This window comes from Myodes glareolus, chromosome 23 (assembly GCF_982192425.1).
Source record: "Myodes glareolus chromosome 23, mMyoGla1.1, whole genome shotgun sequence".
NCBI lineage: Eukaryota > Metazoa > Chordata > Mammalia > Rodentia > Cricetidae > Myodes > Myodes glareolus.
In genome coordinates this window covers 20,908,228-20,924,690 of record NC_142048.1, presented here as the reverse complement: position 1 = coordinate 20,924,690, position 16,463 = coordinate 20,908,228, and the positions used below count along the sequence as shown (strand labels likewise).

The 16,463-nt window shown below is 38.0% G+C and overlaps 1 pseudogene; it reads right to left on the bottom strand.

Annotated features, from left to right (window-relative positions):
* Positions 1–9,544: 9,544 nt before the first annotated feature.
* On the bottom strand, positions 9,545–9,973 carry LOC125413979 (dynein light chain roadblock-type 1 pseudogene; annotated as a pseudogene).
* Positions 9,974–16,463: the final 6,490 nt, after the last annotated feature.

Below are 16,463 nucleotides of genomic sequence, written 5' to 3'. Positions count from 1 at the left end.
AAAAGTAAAAATAAAAGAAATAGAGGTTAAAGTAAAGCCACATAAAGATGGAAAATACACAGAGAATCTTGATACTGTGTGTTATTATGCTCTCTTTGAATTGTTTGAATGCTGAGGAAGGAGCAACAACTGCTAAAAGATATTTGCTTATAAATGCTGCTGAATTAATCCAAGATAGATATTTTGAAAATACCTTGGCTTCAAAATTGAAGTCAAAAGGTATGTTACTTTGGAGAAGAGATTTTGCTTTTGTTTCCACAGAAAATGAGAGGCTGTGGATTCATTCTGAGTTAAGAAAAATCAGGTTCGAAAAAGGAAGACCACCTTAGAAATCTCCGATAGGAACAGATGGCCCAGATGACAGAGTTCTACATCCAGAACAGATTCAAGACTGATGCCTGAGATGATCAAGACTCACAGGATACTCCAGTCAGGACTTGATTATAACTCTAAATTTTCTTTAGGTCCCTATAAGATCATCAGCACCCCCAACCAACAGGAAGTAGCCTGAAATACTATGCCCACATTCCCAACAAATGGACTATGGGTATTTTCCATTGTTCAAAAAAAAAAAAGAGGGAAATGGTGTGGGAGAATTGTCTGTGTTCTGTCAATCATATTTTAATAAAACGCTGATTGGTCAGGCAGGCAGTATAGGCGGGAAAGCCAGACAGGAAGTAGGGGTGGAGCAAAGAGACTGGGAGTATTCTGGGAAAACAGGAAGCTCCCTCCACCACTCCTGCCCAGACCACCAAAGAGGCAACAACATGTGAGCTGACAGCTGAAAGAGGTACCAAGCCATATGGCTAACATAGATCAGAATAATGGGTTAATATAAGCTATAAGAACTAATAAGAAGCCTGACCTAATGGGCCAATCAGTTTATAATCTTATGGAGTCTTGTGTGTGATTTTCCTTGGGGTATGCCGGTTGTGGGGTGCCGGGTCGAACAGGTACCCCAACAAGCCGGCTCCTCGTGTTACACTCATTAACTCACTGAAGTTCTTTAATAAGCCCTAAATATGCTTTCCTATAGCAAAAGTAAGCAGGAACAAAAAAAAAGGAAGCCTTTGGAAATTACACTGGGGATATAAGCATCATTCATGTGATCCCATTAGCGAGTGTCCAGATATGAACAGAAATAAGTGTTTTTGAAGGCACCAGGTTCTCTCAGGGATCACAAAAAGGAAATATGACTTCAATTTAAGAGTCAATTCAGATTCAGTTAGCACAGGTGTTCGTGGCCAGAACACATATAGTCTTTCTTTGCAATCTTAAGGATTTGGGTCTTAATTTCAAAATCAGTTAAAAACAATGTAAGAATTTAAACATCAGTATAACATCAGATTGTTGTTTAGAGATGGCATGCAGAATGAAAAAGACACTGGATCAGGCCCAAATGGAGGGGATTTATTTTTAGGCTTGCAAAAGCAATGCCCGTGGGATATTGGTAAGAAAAATGTTTTTTATATTGTGTAGTAGTCTGTGTTTGAGGACTTGGAAATGGGTGTCGTTTCTGACTTCGTGACAGGAATAGATTGCCAAAATCAGATTATTCTTTCTTTTTATTACCTTTCTTTCTTTCTTCCTTCCTTCCTTCCTTCCTTCCTTCCTTCCTTTCTTTCTTTCTTTTTCCTTCCTTCCTGTCTGTTTGTCTGTCTTTCTCTTTTACAAACGTTCTTTTTTATGAACATTAGAAATGATACTGACTATATTCTCACATTTTTGTTTGATATCACAAAAGCTGAAGCAAAGTTTGTGACTTTCTTCATGCCATTCAGAGTATTGAACTCTAGAGTATTGCATTGTGTGTTTCCTTTCTTCCTTCCTGGAAGAAAAATGATTAATTTAATCATCAAATGAATTTCCTTTGTCTTAATTAATACCATGATATTATTCATCCTCACAAGAAAATCATATAAAATTATTAACCAGAATCATAAAACTGTTTATTTCAAAATGTTGGTAGTAATACATCATAAAATATGTTGTTTTCTTATAAGAATTTCTAAAACATAGGGATGCTTGTTGATAATATTCTAAGCATATAAAAAAGCAAGACTGAATGGCAGCATGTCTGAAAAGAATATTCTTTTGCATCATGGATTGCCACTTGAAAAATGTAATGGTTAATCTCTATGTTGTTATGAACCATATTGCTTCAAGATGTGTAAAACTGGCAAGATCTTAAATTCCAGGCACCATTACCACTTGGCTTTGGAACATGCTTCTGATATCTGGTATTGTGCAATGATCTTTGGAATTCATTGAGAAAAGAACTTGACTACTTTTAAGATATGAAAATAAAAAAAGGATTGTACCTTACTTAACACAGCAATAAAGCAGTGTTTCAAATGCCCTACTTATTTAGAGAGCACATACTTTCTTAGTGATACTGTCATGTTGTAGACTTATTTCAAAGTTTGCCACTAATTCTTAATGTTATGTTTGCTTATAATTTCATTTTGCAATTATATTAGATTTATACCAATGACTCTTCTTTTTTATTTTTTTATTTTTTTGTTCTCAATGTACAGAATATATTTGTATGAAAATGCTTTCGTGTAACACAGTACAATGTACAATGAATGCATACAATATTTTTAAAATACACCTGCTTTCAAGAATTGTTTCTTTAAATAAATAGTTTAATTAGGAAAAGATAAGGAATTGTGATACTACAATGTGGCTGAATCTTGAGAATATTCTGCTAAGTGAAGTAAGCTAGTCAAGTAGATAGCATTCAGTTCCACTTAAATGAGATTCACAGAGTAGTCACATTCACAGTGATGTAATGTACATGGTGGCTGTCAGGGATTTGGGATGAGGTAAAAAATGTGGAGAATGGGTATAGAGTTTTGTTTTGCTTTTATGCTGACTATATTATACCTTCAGTCCTCAGAATTTTACGTTTTTAAAAAATGGGTAAGTTTTGGAGATTGGTTGCATAATATGGTGAATACTAGTGACCTGCATAGTTAAAAACAGTTAAGATAGGGTTTTTTGGGGGGAGGGGTAGTGGTAAGAATTTTACTCAATGATACATAACAAAATCTCGTTTCTCTCTTTTCAAAAGTTATGATGATAAATTTCATTTTATCATGATTAAAAGTAACTTTAAAAATGAAACCCAAATGAAGACTTTAAGATGTTCAAAAGCTCTGTAGCTCCCATTGCTACCAATGACTCTTCTAAAGCCCAAAATTCAGTGATCATCCTTTGTATTTTCAAGTTTGATACTGGAACACATGTAACACCTGAGGCTCATACAAGGAATCATCTCTGCTGAAGTGGACAGTTCCTGTGTTTCTGAGGCTCTGACCTGAGTTGACTTAATTTGGCCTCATTTGTTAATTGTCAGCCAGTAATTCATAAAGGATATTAAAAAAAAAACAAAAACAAGGCGGACAGAATGGTTTGCAATACCAGATTCCTGAACTGAACATCCTCTTCTTGGTTCTCAAAAGTTGGCTTAACCTCTGAAATAGAACACTTCAGTTCGGTCTCTGAACTTACCATGCATGGCTGTGGCTCTTCTGTTGTGGGTAAATGTTTCATGGCTGATCGCCTTCTTCATGTTTTTGGCTGTGTCCATTGGCAAATTTGGACATCCAGACTCTTGTCAAGTAGCTGAGCTTGACATGCTGGCGTTTCATCTACCATGAACTTTTGGCTTTTGCTTTTACCTCTCTTAACTCAGAATATGTATATTTCTTCACAAACCTCGCTTAGTTTCTTCACTTAGTCCTGGTTACTCAGATCCAAAGACATCACTTGCCACTCTTGTAAAAGCGGAAAGTGAAACACACTGAAAATCTTCCAAGCTCACAGAATATGAACCGAGAGAGTATATCCACATTCCCCAGGGCTACAGACATACAATTATATCATTAATGATTATTTATGTTCTATCTTACCTGATAGATTGTCTACACATAAACATATACACTCCATTCTTAATTTGTGAAAACTGTGGGACTCAGACATTCATTCAAGCCTTCTTGGCCAAGCTGGGACAAATACTGTGAAATATAAAATGATAACATAAATGAACCTAAATAGATTTTACAAATTGTTCTATTTCCCCCTCGTACTTTTGTACTAACCTATCTACCAAGCTATATTTATTCTACTACCATCAATTTCTTTTCCTGGAAATTTTCATCTCTCTGTCATTCATTTTCTTGTAGTAGAAACTGGGAATCTATTTCCATCATTGTGTTGAATTCATCGCCAGACTGCTCTACACAGTAAAGCATTACTCTGTGTCCATTCCATTGATTTCCAGCATTGCAGCTACCATTCAGGCCGCATGTGTATTCATAGGCTACTGATATCTGTTTTGACTAGATTTTTACACTATTTTCTTTTATGTTATTCACCATGCAAAACAGATAATGACTATGGATCACAAATTACGTTATATTTTTGCTCTACATTATTATTTTAAAACAGGCTACAGATATCATAGGGCTTATAGATCACTGCTGTTTCTATGTGTTTTAAATTGACTAGACTGACTGAATAGCAACATCTTGTCAATAACATGATCAAACATGAAGACTTTTTTTGTTTATTTGTTTTAATTGAACTGAGATGGCTGCTCAGGATAGATTAGGTTGTTGTAGTAGGATATGGGTAGAAAGATCAAGGTGTGGAGAGAAGTATGCTGATATTTCAAAGCAAGAGATAGTGCTGCTTTGCTTCTGAATAATGCTGGGGAGATAGTAAAAAACATTTAAGTTCTGGAGTTATTTTGAGGATAGCAACAAAGAATATTTGCTGATGACCTGGGAAAGTTTAAGAAGGGATTCAAAGATGAATCTGTTTAGCTAGAAAAACAGAGTTATATCAAGACATGTGGCAAAGGCATGGATAAGTCTGAGGGGAGTTGGTGAAGCTGTGTTCCACTGGAAATTCTGGTGGAGAAATTAAATAAATAGTTGCATATAGCCAGGAGGGCTACACGGCAAGAACGAGGACTGTGTGAGATGCCATCCCATGTAGACACAAAGCTACATCTTTGAATTAAAAAGTGAGCACAAAGACAAGAGAAAGAAACCAAGGTCTAAGTCACATCATGGTTAAAAGTGCATGAAGAAAAGATTTTTGGAACCAAAGAATCTAAATGAACTGAATCTACTTAAAAGGTGGTAGGTGGTATCAAAGGCAGAATGACTCTGAAAGCCAATGGAAATTTTCTTAGAATTTATCATAGAAATCTGAAAGGTACAAAAACCACATTTTGTCATATTTATATGTGTTTGTTACAGAGGCCTATATTCCCTTTCCTAGAAATTGATAATATTTGTGTATATGACAATAAATATCATCATGGACTAACTTTATCCTTAGATATTGTAACTTTATCCTTAGATAACTTCTGATATTATTTCCTCCTTAAAAAAATCCACATCAGAATCATGAAGATGTTGTAAAGATAACGTTTCTGTCTTCTGAATGGGTAACAGACACAGAAATCAGAAAACAAAATAACAGAGTTGTGTTCAATTTTAGATTCACATTTGTTCCAAATAACTTTGAAGTCAAACTTTGTTCTAGATAATTCCCTGATCTTTAAGAATTTAAGGACAACAGGGTGGTTTCTGGGTTAACCAAGGAATTTTGTCCTTTGGGTCTTGTTCAGTTCATGACCCCATAGAGCTACCACTGATTCATTCTGAGTTTATCAGATTTGAGCTACAAGGTTGTCCAACTTGCACCGCATGTTCTATGGGGAATCAAAATGATGCCTTGAAAGAAAACAAGTGTTTGTGGCATGGAAGCCATTCAGCTGCAAGCATTAACCTCTTCTGTAGACTGGGGAACAATGCCAATGGGCTATGTGGTAAATCACTTTCCTTTGGAACAGTGGGGTCTGGAATTTGTAGTTCAACACTTTGTGCTGTGAATTTCTCATCTGTTTGTGTCAGCTGAGACACAGAGCAAATGTTTAGCAAAGGATTCCAAACTTGTAGCAATCCTTAAGCAATACCAAAACTATGTGGAATGTAATCTTCTTTTCTTAATTGCACAGTTATTTCTAAATATATCATCCTCGTAAGTTTTTTTTTCCTGAATGGAGCTAGTATTGTTCCCTGAATATAATGATGATTGAAGCAATGCAAAACAATTTTTTGAAGTCACCCATGTCTAGAATCAGAGCCTAACTCTGTTGCTTAATTGAATGTGAGAAAATGTGTATTTGTCTATGAGTGTAAGCTCTAGAATGATTGCTCAGATATAAAGTGGGATTCATAATAATATCTACCTCATGATATTAAAAGACCCCATGTTACATTTCAAGTATCATCCTCTATTAAAATTGACTACAGTGTTGGTTGGATTTAGCCTCATAAGGTACTGCTGTCTACCCTTTGCTTGGAAGGCAAAAATGTTAACATGAATCTCAGCAGCTTATTCATGTTCCAATCAAATTCCTTTTTCGCTAGCTTGGCTGTCCCATTACATGCTTCACTTAGTCCATTCCAAAGAAAATTTGAATTTTTTTCCCCACAGTCCCTGTGATTTTCTGCACAGGGCTCTATTTGCTTAGAATGTTCTCTTCTCCCTCTCTATAAAACATTTGTTATTGGTTCTGCCTCCTCAGAATGTGTCCATTGAAATTCTGTAGTCCTCAAGGTACTGCTTTGGGGAGGGAATTAGGTTTAAATGAGGTCTTGTGCTTGGAGCATTACTATGGGTTTAGTGTCCCCATAAGAGAAAGAAAGACTAATCTTCCATGGTTGCCTCTCCCTTCCCATGCAAGAAGGCACTCATCTACAAACGAGAGAGAGAGAGAGAGAGAGAGAGAGAGAGAGAGAGAGAGAGAAAGAGAGAGAGAGAGAGAGAATTTTTGCTGGCAATGAAAGGGCTAACTACTTGATTTTGGACCCTCGACCCCCAAACTTCTAGACTTTTGAGAAATGATTTCCTTTCATTTAGTTCACTCAGGTCATGATGTTATTTTAACTACTCTACCCTGCAAGGAAAATTACAAACTCTTGTTCTTTTGTGACTTTTCATACCAATTAATTTTATGTCAGGTTGTACTTAAAAACAATCTATTTCTTAAAAAGATTTCAGAGTATCATTAAAGTAATTTAAAATACAGAATAGGTTTGATGGGTAAGCCTTGTTAATCAGTTATCTTTAAGAGGTGGGCCCAAGTTAGGCTGTGGCTTTCAGGGATCAGGAGAAAACTCGGGTGCTCGGCCCAGGTGCTCTCGTTCTCTGTGGTTCTCCTGACCTCTTGTTCCAGTTTCATGAGTTTTCTCCTTATAATAAGTAAAAATATAATTGTTTATCTTTTAGCTGGCCTGGTTATTTCCCAAATAGAGTTAACGTCTACATAGGTTGATTTATAATTTCACAGGAACTTCTTCTCCGAAAAAATACAATTAGAGCACCAACCATGCCAGATTGTAGCACTGAGTTGACACCTTCGTGTAAATCTGAAAGGGACTGCTAGACTTAATTAACTGGCTTCTATTTACAATTATTCTTTGTAAATTGGTATCTCTCCAGACAGAAAACATATGTCATGTGAATTAATATATCAAGGAAAATTTAAGGGATGCTTTATTAATTGTGGCTCAGAGGATACTAAGTAAAACTTATTCAAGCAAAGGAAAGTCAATATATTTAATATTAGACAAGGAAGAAAGAGTTGGCTGCCTTCTATTAATTTATAATTTGGTTAGCTGACCAAAAGATGGTGAAGATTAAAATTATTTTATCTTAGATACTTAAAAAAAAGATTTGAGATTTTTTCCAGGAATCTTTTTAAAATTTATATTTAAATTGATATATTAGATTGAAAACCACCCTGGGTGTCTACCAATAGCCTATTGTTTTTTGATAGCTCACATACCGTCAGAGAGATAAGTGACTGGCCAAAGATAAATCCATTACTTCAGAAGCCCAGAAAGAATAGGGATCGGTACAGTTCAACAGCTGAGTAGGGGAAAACAGGATTTGTCAATAATGTCATTGCACTTTTCAATGACCTTAAAAAAAATATGAAAGTTCTCAAAATTCCATTAGGTAGCAATAGCAATAAATATTTATGAATTTAATGGCATATATATGACTATGCTTATGTTATGGGTATGGGAGGCAAATACTGCTCAACACAGATTAAATGTGAAAATTCTGTCCTTTTGCATATTAATCACACATAACAAAAACAAAAAAACTTACTTGAAAACACAAATTAGAATTTTCTATACTTTATCAGTGTATGACTAACATGTTCCTCCTTCTATCATGCATATCAGTGTATCTTGCTATACTGCCCAGTCTGGTCAATCATGGTGCTATCATGCTCTTCTTCCATGCATTCTTGCTAGTCTGGTCAATCACAGTGTAGCCCATGCTTCTATGGAACTCCCTCTGCATAGTATTTTAAACTTAGATATTTCCACATAAAGGTCTAAGGCCATGGAATTCCTAACTAGCTGATGTTCTGAATATTGATGACAAAAGTACCCCTTAAGGATTATAGCTTTATATCCCCATGTCCTGTTTTGATGGGTCTTCTTTTATTAATAAAGAATAATACCATCAGTACTCTTGCCTCAGGTATTTCTTGGTTATTTGGTTGCTTGGTTTTAATTTTTCAGTTTTTGCACAGTTGGTTATAGCATCCATTAAAAGTAAATATTTGAATCTACAAATATATATGTATATATTTGTATATATAAAACTAGATGAAGGCACTTTAATAAAATTATTACTCAGCACAAGGTTTAGCAAAATCAGTTTTCCTCTCTGTCATTACTGACCTTCCCCACACAGCTGTTACTCAGCTATCTGCCGAGACTCCTTACCAGACATGGCTTTTGTATAAATGAGCAGCATAAGACAGACTTGTGTTAGCATCCACACTTATGCCCAGCATGTCATTAGAAGGGAAAGTGCTTTATTGTGCTCCAGAGGAGCTTAGGAAGAGCAGCTTAGTCAGACAATTCCCTTATTTCAATTCTCAACAGCAACACACTCGTCTTCACTTCCCAAATTCTCGCTCTTGTCTGCTGTTGGTACACGTGTGTTTTATTTGGTATCATCATGACTAGATGGTAGTACTCCTTTGTAGTTTTACTTTATTTTACTTTTTGATGCTGGAATTTACTGTGTAGACCAGGTTGACTTGGAACTCATAGAGTTTCTCTCACTTCTGTCTCCAGAAGCTTGGGATTTGAAGTGTGAACCATCACCCTTGAATTTATTGTGGTTTTAGTTTGGATTTCTGCTATGACGAACTGTATTAAGTATGTTTGGTCATTTGAGCATGCTCCTTTGTAAAGTACTGCTTTATCATGATGTCCAATAGGTCACTTTATTCTTTTTTTGTTTTGTTTTGTTTTGAAGTTATTTTTAGTAAAAGAAAAAAGCTGGCTTTCCAAAGATGACAAAGTGAACTGAAGGTCAGAAGGAAGCTGGGTGTGGGCTTATCAGAAGCTCTTACTCCTACTCCGAAGCCTGGAGATGAGATCCAAGCTTTCCCAGGAACTGACCGGATGCCAGAGACATTCCTTGTTGGGGTGGGCAGAGCTACCCTCGATCAATGGCATGGTCTACATGGGCTCTCAGGCAACCGCCATGTGCCTACTGACATGATTAACACTTATTCTGGGGGACATTAAATTAAGGAATGACATAGGAAGCTGAGATGGTGGCTTATTCGGTTGGATTCTGAATCACAATCAGGAAATAGTCTTTATCTAGTGCAACCATAACTTCATTTTTTCCTGGAGCGAATTCAAAGGAAGGATAGGTCATTCTGGGGTTCAATTTCACGCACAGTGCTCTGTGCCTTCAAGATGAAGTTTTGCATGAGGTTGGCATATTGTATAGTAGTGGAATTGCCCATGGTTCTCTAGATGGGAATGCCTTCAGTGTTCACCATGATGCTCCCCTGCACTCCTTTCTGGCTCTGAAGTTTCTTGAGTGTTTCCTCCACCTCTGCCATCTCCAACGGAACCAGCAGCTCCGAGTCGCCAACGCTTAGCAAGGTCCCTGCCCTTCTGAGCCTTGGTCACTTTATTCTTTATGATTAGAATATAATGAATAATTTAAACTACCTTTACATGTCTCAAGGTAATGAATGCTTTCTTGTTGATTTTATCCTAAAACTTCAGTGCTAACTGTTTATACATTTAAAATTAATACTCACCTGGAACTGTGTTGACAGAATACAGACAATAAAAAACAGAATAGTTAAAACAAGCAATCTTGAACAAGAAATAAACTGCTGGAGGAATCACCATTCCTGATTTCAAGCTGTACTAGAGTTATAGTGATAAAAGGCTACCTGCTTTGGAAAAACAAAAGCAGCTTCTACAAATGATGCTGCTCAACTCAGAGTTCTGCACCTAGATAAATCCACGCAGGCCCATATTTATCGCTCTGCACATAGCTCAAATTCAAGTAGATCAAAGACCTCAATATAAAACCAGATAAACTAAGCATGATGAGAGAGATAGTGGGGAATAGCCTTGAATGCATTGGGATGGGAGACAACTTTAAACAGAGCACAAATAGCACCGGCACTAAGATAACAATAAACTAGACCTCATGAAACTGAGAAGCTTCTGTGAGACAAAGGATGATGTCAGTCAGACAGAGAGGCAGTCTACAGAATGGGGAAAGATTTTTTTTTTTACCAACTCTGTATCCAGTAGAGGTCCAATATTCAAAATATTTAAAGAACTCTGGAAATTAGGTATCAAAAAGCCAAACAATCCAATAGTAAGAGGTACCGCTCTTTATAGAATTCTCAACTGAGGAATCTCAAGTGGGTGGAAAATACTTAAAAAGCGTTCAACATCCTTAGCCATCAGGAAAAAGCAAATCAAAACTACTTTGAGATTCCATGTTATTTCTTTCAGAATGGTCAAAAGCACAAGTGACAGCGCATGCTGACCAGGATGTGGAGCAAGGGTTGCAGTTCTTCATTGCTGGTAGGTGTGCAAGCTTGTGTAGCCACTATGGGATCAATACGTAAGTTCCTCCAAAAATTGGAATCGATCTACTAAAAGACCCAAATATATCACTAGGGCATTACCCAGAGGGAGGCTACGTCTTACCACAAGGCCAGGAGTAGGAGGAATCAAGTGAGTGGGGAGTAAAGGAGGGAGAAAGAGAATACAGGGAGAGAGAGAGATGGAATTGGGGAGTTTGGGGGACTAGTGTGAAACCCTAGTGCAGTAGAAACTTCCTGGAACATGTCCCTAGTGAGGACCCCCAGAAAGGGAGGATATGGAGTATGAACTGGCCATCTTTTGTAGCCAGGCAAGACTTCCAGTGGATGGACTGTGATATATTTAATGAGCTTTTGGTTGAGAGCATCCCATGGAGATCTCTAGACAACCCAGGCTAAAGCTAGGGCAGAAGATCATTCTCCTAAAAACTGACAGCTGGCCCCATTGTAGTGGACAACATCCACCACACTGCTCATTGAACTTCTGCTGGTGCCTACATAGAGCATCTTCTCCTATTTTCTAGTCTCTTTAGCTTAAGAATATACTCTACAGACTATAAAAGAGAAGCTTGGACACCAGCCTCGTCATAAAACCCTGCCTGCCAGACATGCTGGGGCAATGGTGCTACAGTACTTGTGGGAGTGGCCAACCAATATTTGGTTTAACTTGAGACCCATGCCACAAGAGGGAGCCCATGCCCTACATTGCCAAAAACAGGAGCCAGGCTAGTCCTGAGACCTAGTGTAGAACTAAACAGAGCTGGAAAAAAAATCGATGAAATGATTCCTAATGATATTCTGCTATACTCATTGATGTGTGTTCTATCCAGCCATATTCAGACAGGATTCCTCAGGCAGCAGAAGGGTGTTTGGACACCCACAGCATTACTTTAAGCAAAGAAAGAGTCTAAATTAGGGGTCTCTTTTCGGTCCCTCCCCTGAGATATAGGGGAATCATGTGAAAGACTGTAGGAGTCAGAGAGGATGGAAGATTCCAGAACATTTCACACTGAGTCAACTAAAAGGGACTCACATGAGCTCATAGAGACTGGCCCGGCAAGCATGGAGCCTGCGTGGGTCTGCACTGGGTCCTCTCTCTATATGTCATGGCTGTTATTGGTGTTGGGGGACTCCTAATTGGGAGAAAGTGTTTCTCTGGCTCTTTGCCTGTTCTTGAGACTTTTTTCCTCCTATTGAGGTTCCATGTATATTGTCTCTTGTCTTGTCCTGTTTGGCTGTCATCTCTTGGAGGCCAGCTCATTTCGGAAGAAGAAAAAGAAGGGAAATGAGGCTGGGGAAAGGGGAGTTGGTGAAGGAGCTGCGAGGACTGGAAGGAGGGAAACTATAGTTAGGAAGTATTGTATGAGAGAAGAATCTATGTTTAATAAAAAATAGACTCTGTCACTTTAAATGCCTTTGTGATTATACATTTTGGTGGTATAATTTCGTAAAATGTCACTTTGTTTAGGCAAACAAAATGAAATAAACAGACTATACCGTAATTGTCCCAATATAAAAAATATGAAATTTCTAAATTGCTCTTATTTTATCTTAATTTCCATAGGAAAACATGAATAACTATTTACTGTTTATCTTATGATAACCTGTCTATTTAGAAGTTCTAGTTCCCAAGTCCACATATTTGCAATACAAAACAGAGAAACTGAAACTATTCCTTTCCCCACTACCATGCAATGCATATACATGTAATTTACAGAGGCATAGGTACAAGGAAATGCCACATGCTAGTGATACAGTAATATGCTTATTTTAAATTATAGAGTATTGGTACAAGGAAATGCCACATGCTAGTGTGATTTAATAATATACTTATTCCTGACTTCTAGTAGAGGGCCATCAGAGGGGTGAGTTTGCTTCGGGCCTTGGCAGGGTCCCGGTGAGGAGGAGCTTGGGCATTCCCCGACCCCATAGACGCCCAGGTCGCCCTGCAGTGCTGGCTACCCCCTCCCGCCTGCCATCCCAGCTCCCATCCAGGTACGAATTCCTATATTTCTCCCTTCCCCCTGGGGCCATAAAATTTCCCCAGCTCAGCTGCCTTGCGAGCTGGGCCTGGGCTGTAGGCGCATCCTGGCTGGAGGCAGTTCCTGGGTCTTAAAGGCCTCCCTGAGGACAGGTGGACCAGGTGCCAGCTCAGCCACATTCCTGACCAGCAGGGGCCCTGACTTCTAGCAGAGGGCCATCGGAGGGGTGAGTTTGCTTCGGGCCCGTGGCAGGGCCCCGGTGAAGAGGAGCTTGGGCATTCCCCGACCCCATAGACGCCCAGGTCACCCTGCAGTACTGGCTCCCCCTCCTGCCTGCCATCCCAGCTCCAATCCATGTACGAATTCCTATATTTCTCCCTTCCCCTTGGGGCCATAAAATTTCCCCAGCTCAGCTGCCTTGCAAGCTGAGCCTGCATTGTAAGCACATCCCAGAAAGAGGGAGTGCCTGTGCTTCAATAGCCTGCCTGAGGAAAGGTGGGCATTCTGTCAGTGAAGTCCCTGCCCAAGAAGGGAACCTGACCCGGTAACAGAAGTCCCAATAGAGAACATTTGAAGTAAGAGATGGGCAGATGCCAAGGCAAGACCTCATCCAACAATCTGAAAAACAACATGAAAACACCAAATCCCAAGGACCCTACAATAGAAGGACTTGAACACCTTAACCCAGAAGAAGTGGAAAAAAAGTGCCATTATGAAAGTAATAGAGTCCCTTAAACAGGTTATGAATAACTCCCTTAAAGAATTGGATGAGAAATATAACAAAAAGTTTGAAGAAATAAGTAAATCCGTGAATGAGACCCTGAGAAACCAAGAAAAAACAATCAAACAAGTAAAGGAAACAGTTCAAGAATTGAAAACTGAAATAGAGGCAATGAAGAAAATACAAACCGAGAACCGGCTGGATATGGAAAACCTAGGTAATCGAACGGAGACTACAGAATCAAGCATAACCAATAGAATACAAGAGATAGAAGAACGAATCTCAGATTATGAAGACACCATAGAGAAAATAAATGCTCTGGTCAAAGAAAACGGCAAATCCAACAAATTCTCTTCACAAAACATTCAGGAAATCTGGGACACAATAAAAAAACCAAATCTAAGAATAATAGGGATCGAAGAATGAGAAGAACTGCAGATCAAAGGCCCAGAAAATATATTCAACAAAATTATAGAAGAAAACTTTCCCAACCTAAAGAACGATATTCCTATGAAGGTTCAAGAAGCAGACAGAACACCGAATAGACTGGATCAGAAAAAAACATCCCCTCACCATATAATAATAAAAACACAAAGCATACAGATTAAAGAAAAAAATTTAAGAGCTGCAAAGGAAAAAGGTCAAGTAACTTATAAAGGTAAACCTATCAGGCTTACACCAGACTTCACTATGGAAACCATGAAAGCCAGAAGATCCTGGATAGAGGTACTGCAGAAACTAAGAGACCATGGATGCAAACCCAGACTACTAAACCCAGCCAAGCTATCGTTCACTATCAACGGAGAAAACAAAATATTCCAGGATAAAAACAAATTTAAACAATACGTCGCTACTAATCCAGCCTTACAGAGAATATTAGAAGGAAAATCACTACCGAAGGAATCCAACATTCCCAACACTGCCTACAATAACTCAAACATGTAGCGACCATTCACAAGCACAAATCAAAGAAGGAAAACACATACACTCTACTACTTAAAAAAAAAAAATGACCGGAGTCAACAACCACTGGTCATTAATATCACTTAATATCAATGGACTCAATTCACCTATAAAGAGGCACAGACTTAGAGATTGGATACGAAAACAGGATCCAACATTCTGCTGTTTACAAGAAACACACCTCAACCACAAAGACAGACACCTACTCAGAGTAAAGGGTTGGGAAAAGGTTTTCCAAGCAAATGGACCTAAGAAACAAGCGGGTGTGGCCATTCTAATATCTAACAAAATCGACTTCAAACTAAAATCAATCAGAAGAAATGGAGATGGACATTTCATACTCATAACTGGAACAATTCATCAGGAGGAAGTCTCAATCCTGAATATCTATGCTCCTAATATAAAGGCACACACATATGTAAAAGAAACTCTTCTAGAACTCAAGGCAGTCATCAAACCACACACACTAATAGTAGGAGACTTCAACACTCCTCTCTCACCAATGGACAGGTCAATCAGACAGAAACCAAACAGAGAATTGAGAGATTTATTGGAGGTATTGAATCAAATGGACTTAACAGACATCTATAGAACACTCCACCCAAATAGGAAAGAATATACCTTTTTCTCTGCAGCTCATGGAACCTTCTCGAAAATTGACCACATACTCAGTAACAAAGCAAACTTCCACAGATACAAAAAAATATTAGTAACCACCTGTGTCTTGTCAGATCACCATGGACTAAAATTAGAATTCAACAACAATGCTTCCCCCAAGAAGCCAACAAACTCATGGAAGTTGAACAGTCAACTACTAAATCACCCCTGGGTCAAGGAAGAAATAAAGAAAGAAATTAAAGTCTTCTTTGAATTTAATGAAAACAAAGACACAACATACTCAAACCTATGGGGCACTATGAAAGCAGTGCTAAGAGGAAAGTTCATAGCATTAAGTGCCCAATTAAAGTAAACGGAGAAAGCACACATTGGAGACTTAACAGCACACTTGAAAGCTCTAGAAAAAAAAGAAGCTGATTCACCCAGGAGGTCTAGAAGACTTTAAATAATCAAACTGAGGGCTGAAATCAACAAAATAGAAACACAGAAAACAATCCAAAGAATCAATGAATCAAAAAGCTGGTTCTTGGAGAAAATCAACAAGATTGACAAACCCCTATCCAAATTGATCAAACGGCAGAGAGAGAACATGCAAATTAATAAGATCAGAAATGAAAAGGGGGACATAACTACAGACACAGAGGAAATTCAGAGAATCATTAGATCTTACTATGAAAGTTTATATGCCACAAAGTTGGAAAATGTAAAAGAAATGGATATTTTTTTAGATAAGTACCATATACCAAAGTTGAACCAAGAACAGGTGAACAATCTAAATAGACCTGTTAGTCGCAAAGAATTAGAAGCTGTTATCAAAAATCTCCCTACCAAAAAAAGCCCAGGACCAGATGGTTTCAATGCAGAATTCTACCAGAACTTCCAGGAAGAGCTAATACCTATACTCCTTAATGTATTCCACAATATAGAAACAGAAGAGTCATTGCCTAACTTTTTTTTTTGAAGCTACAGTTACCCTAATACCAAAACCACACAAAGACACAACCAAGAAAGAGAATTACAGGCCAATCTCACTCATGAATATCGACGCTAAAATTCTCAATAAAATACTGGCAAACCGAATCCAAGAACACATTAAAAAAATTATCCATTATGATCAAGTCGGCTTCATTCCAGAGATGCAGGGCTGGTTCAACATCTGCAAATCTATCAATGTAATCCATCATATAAATAAACT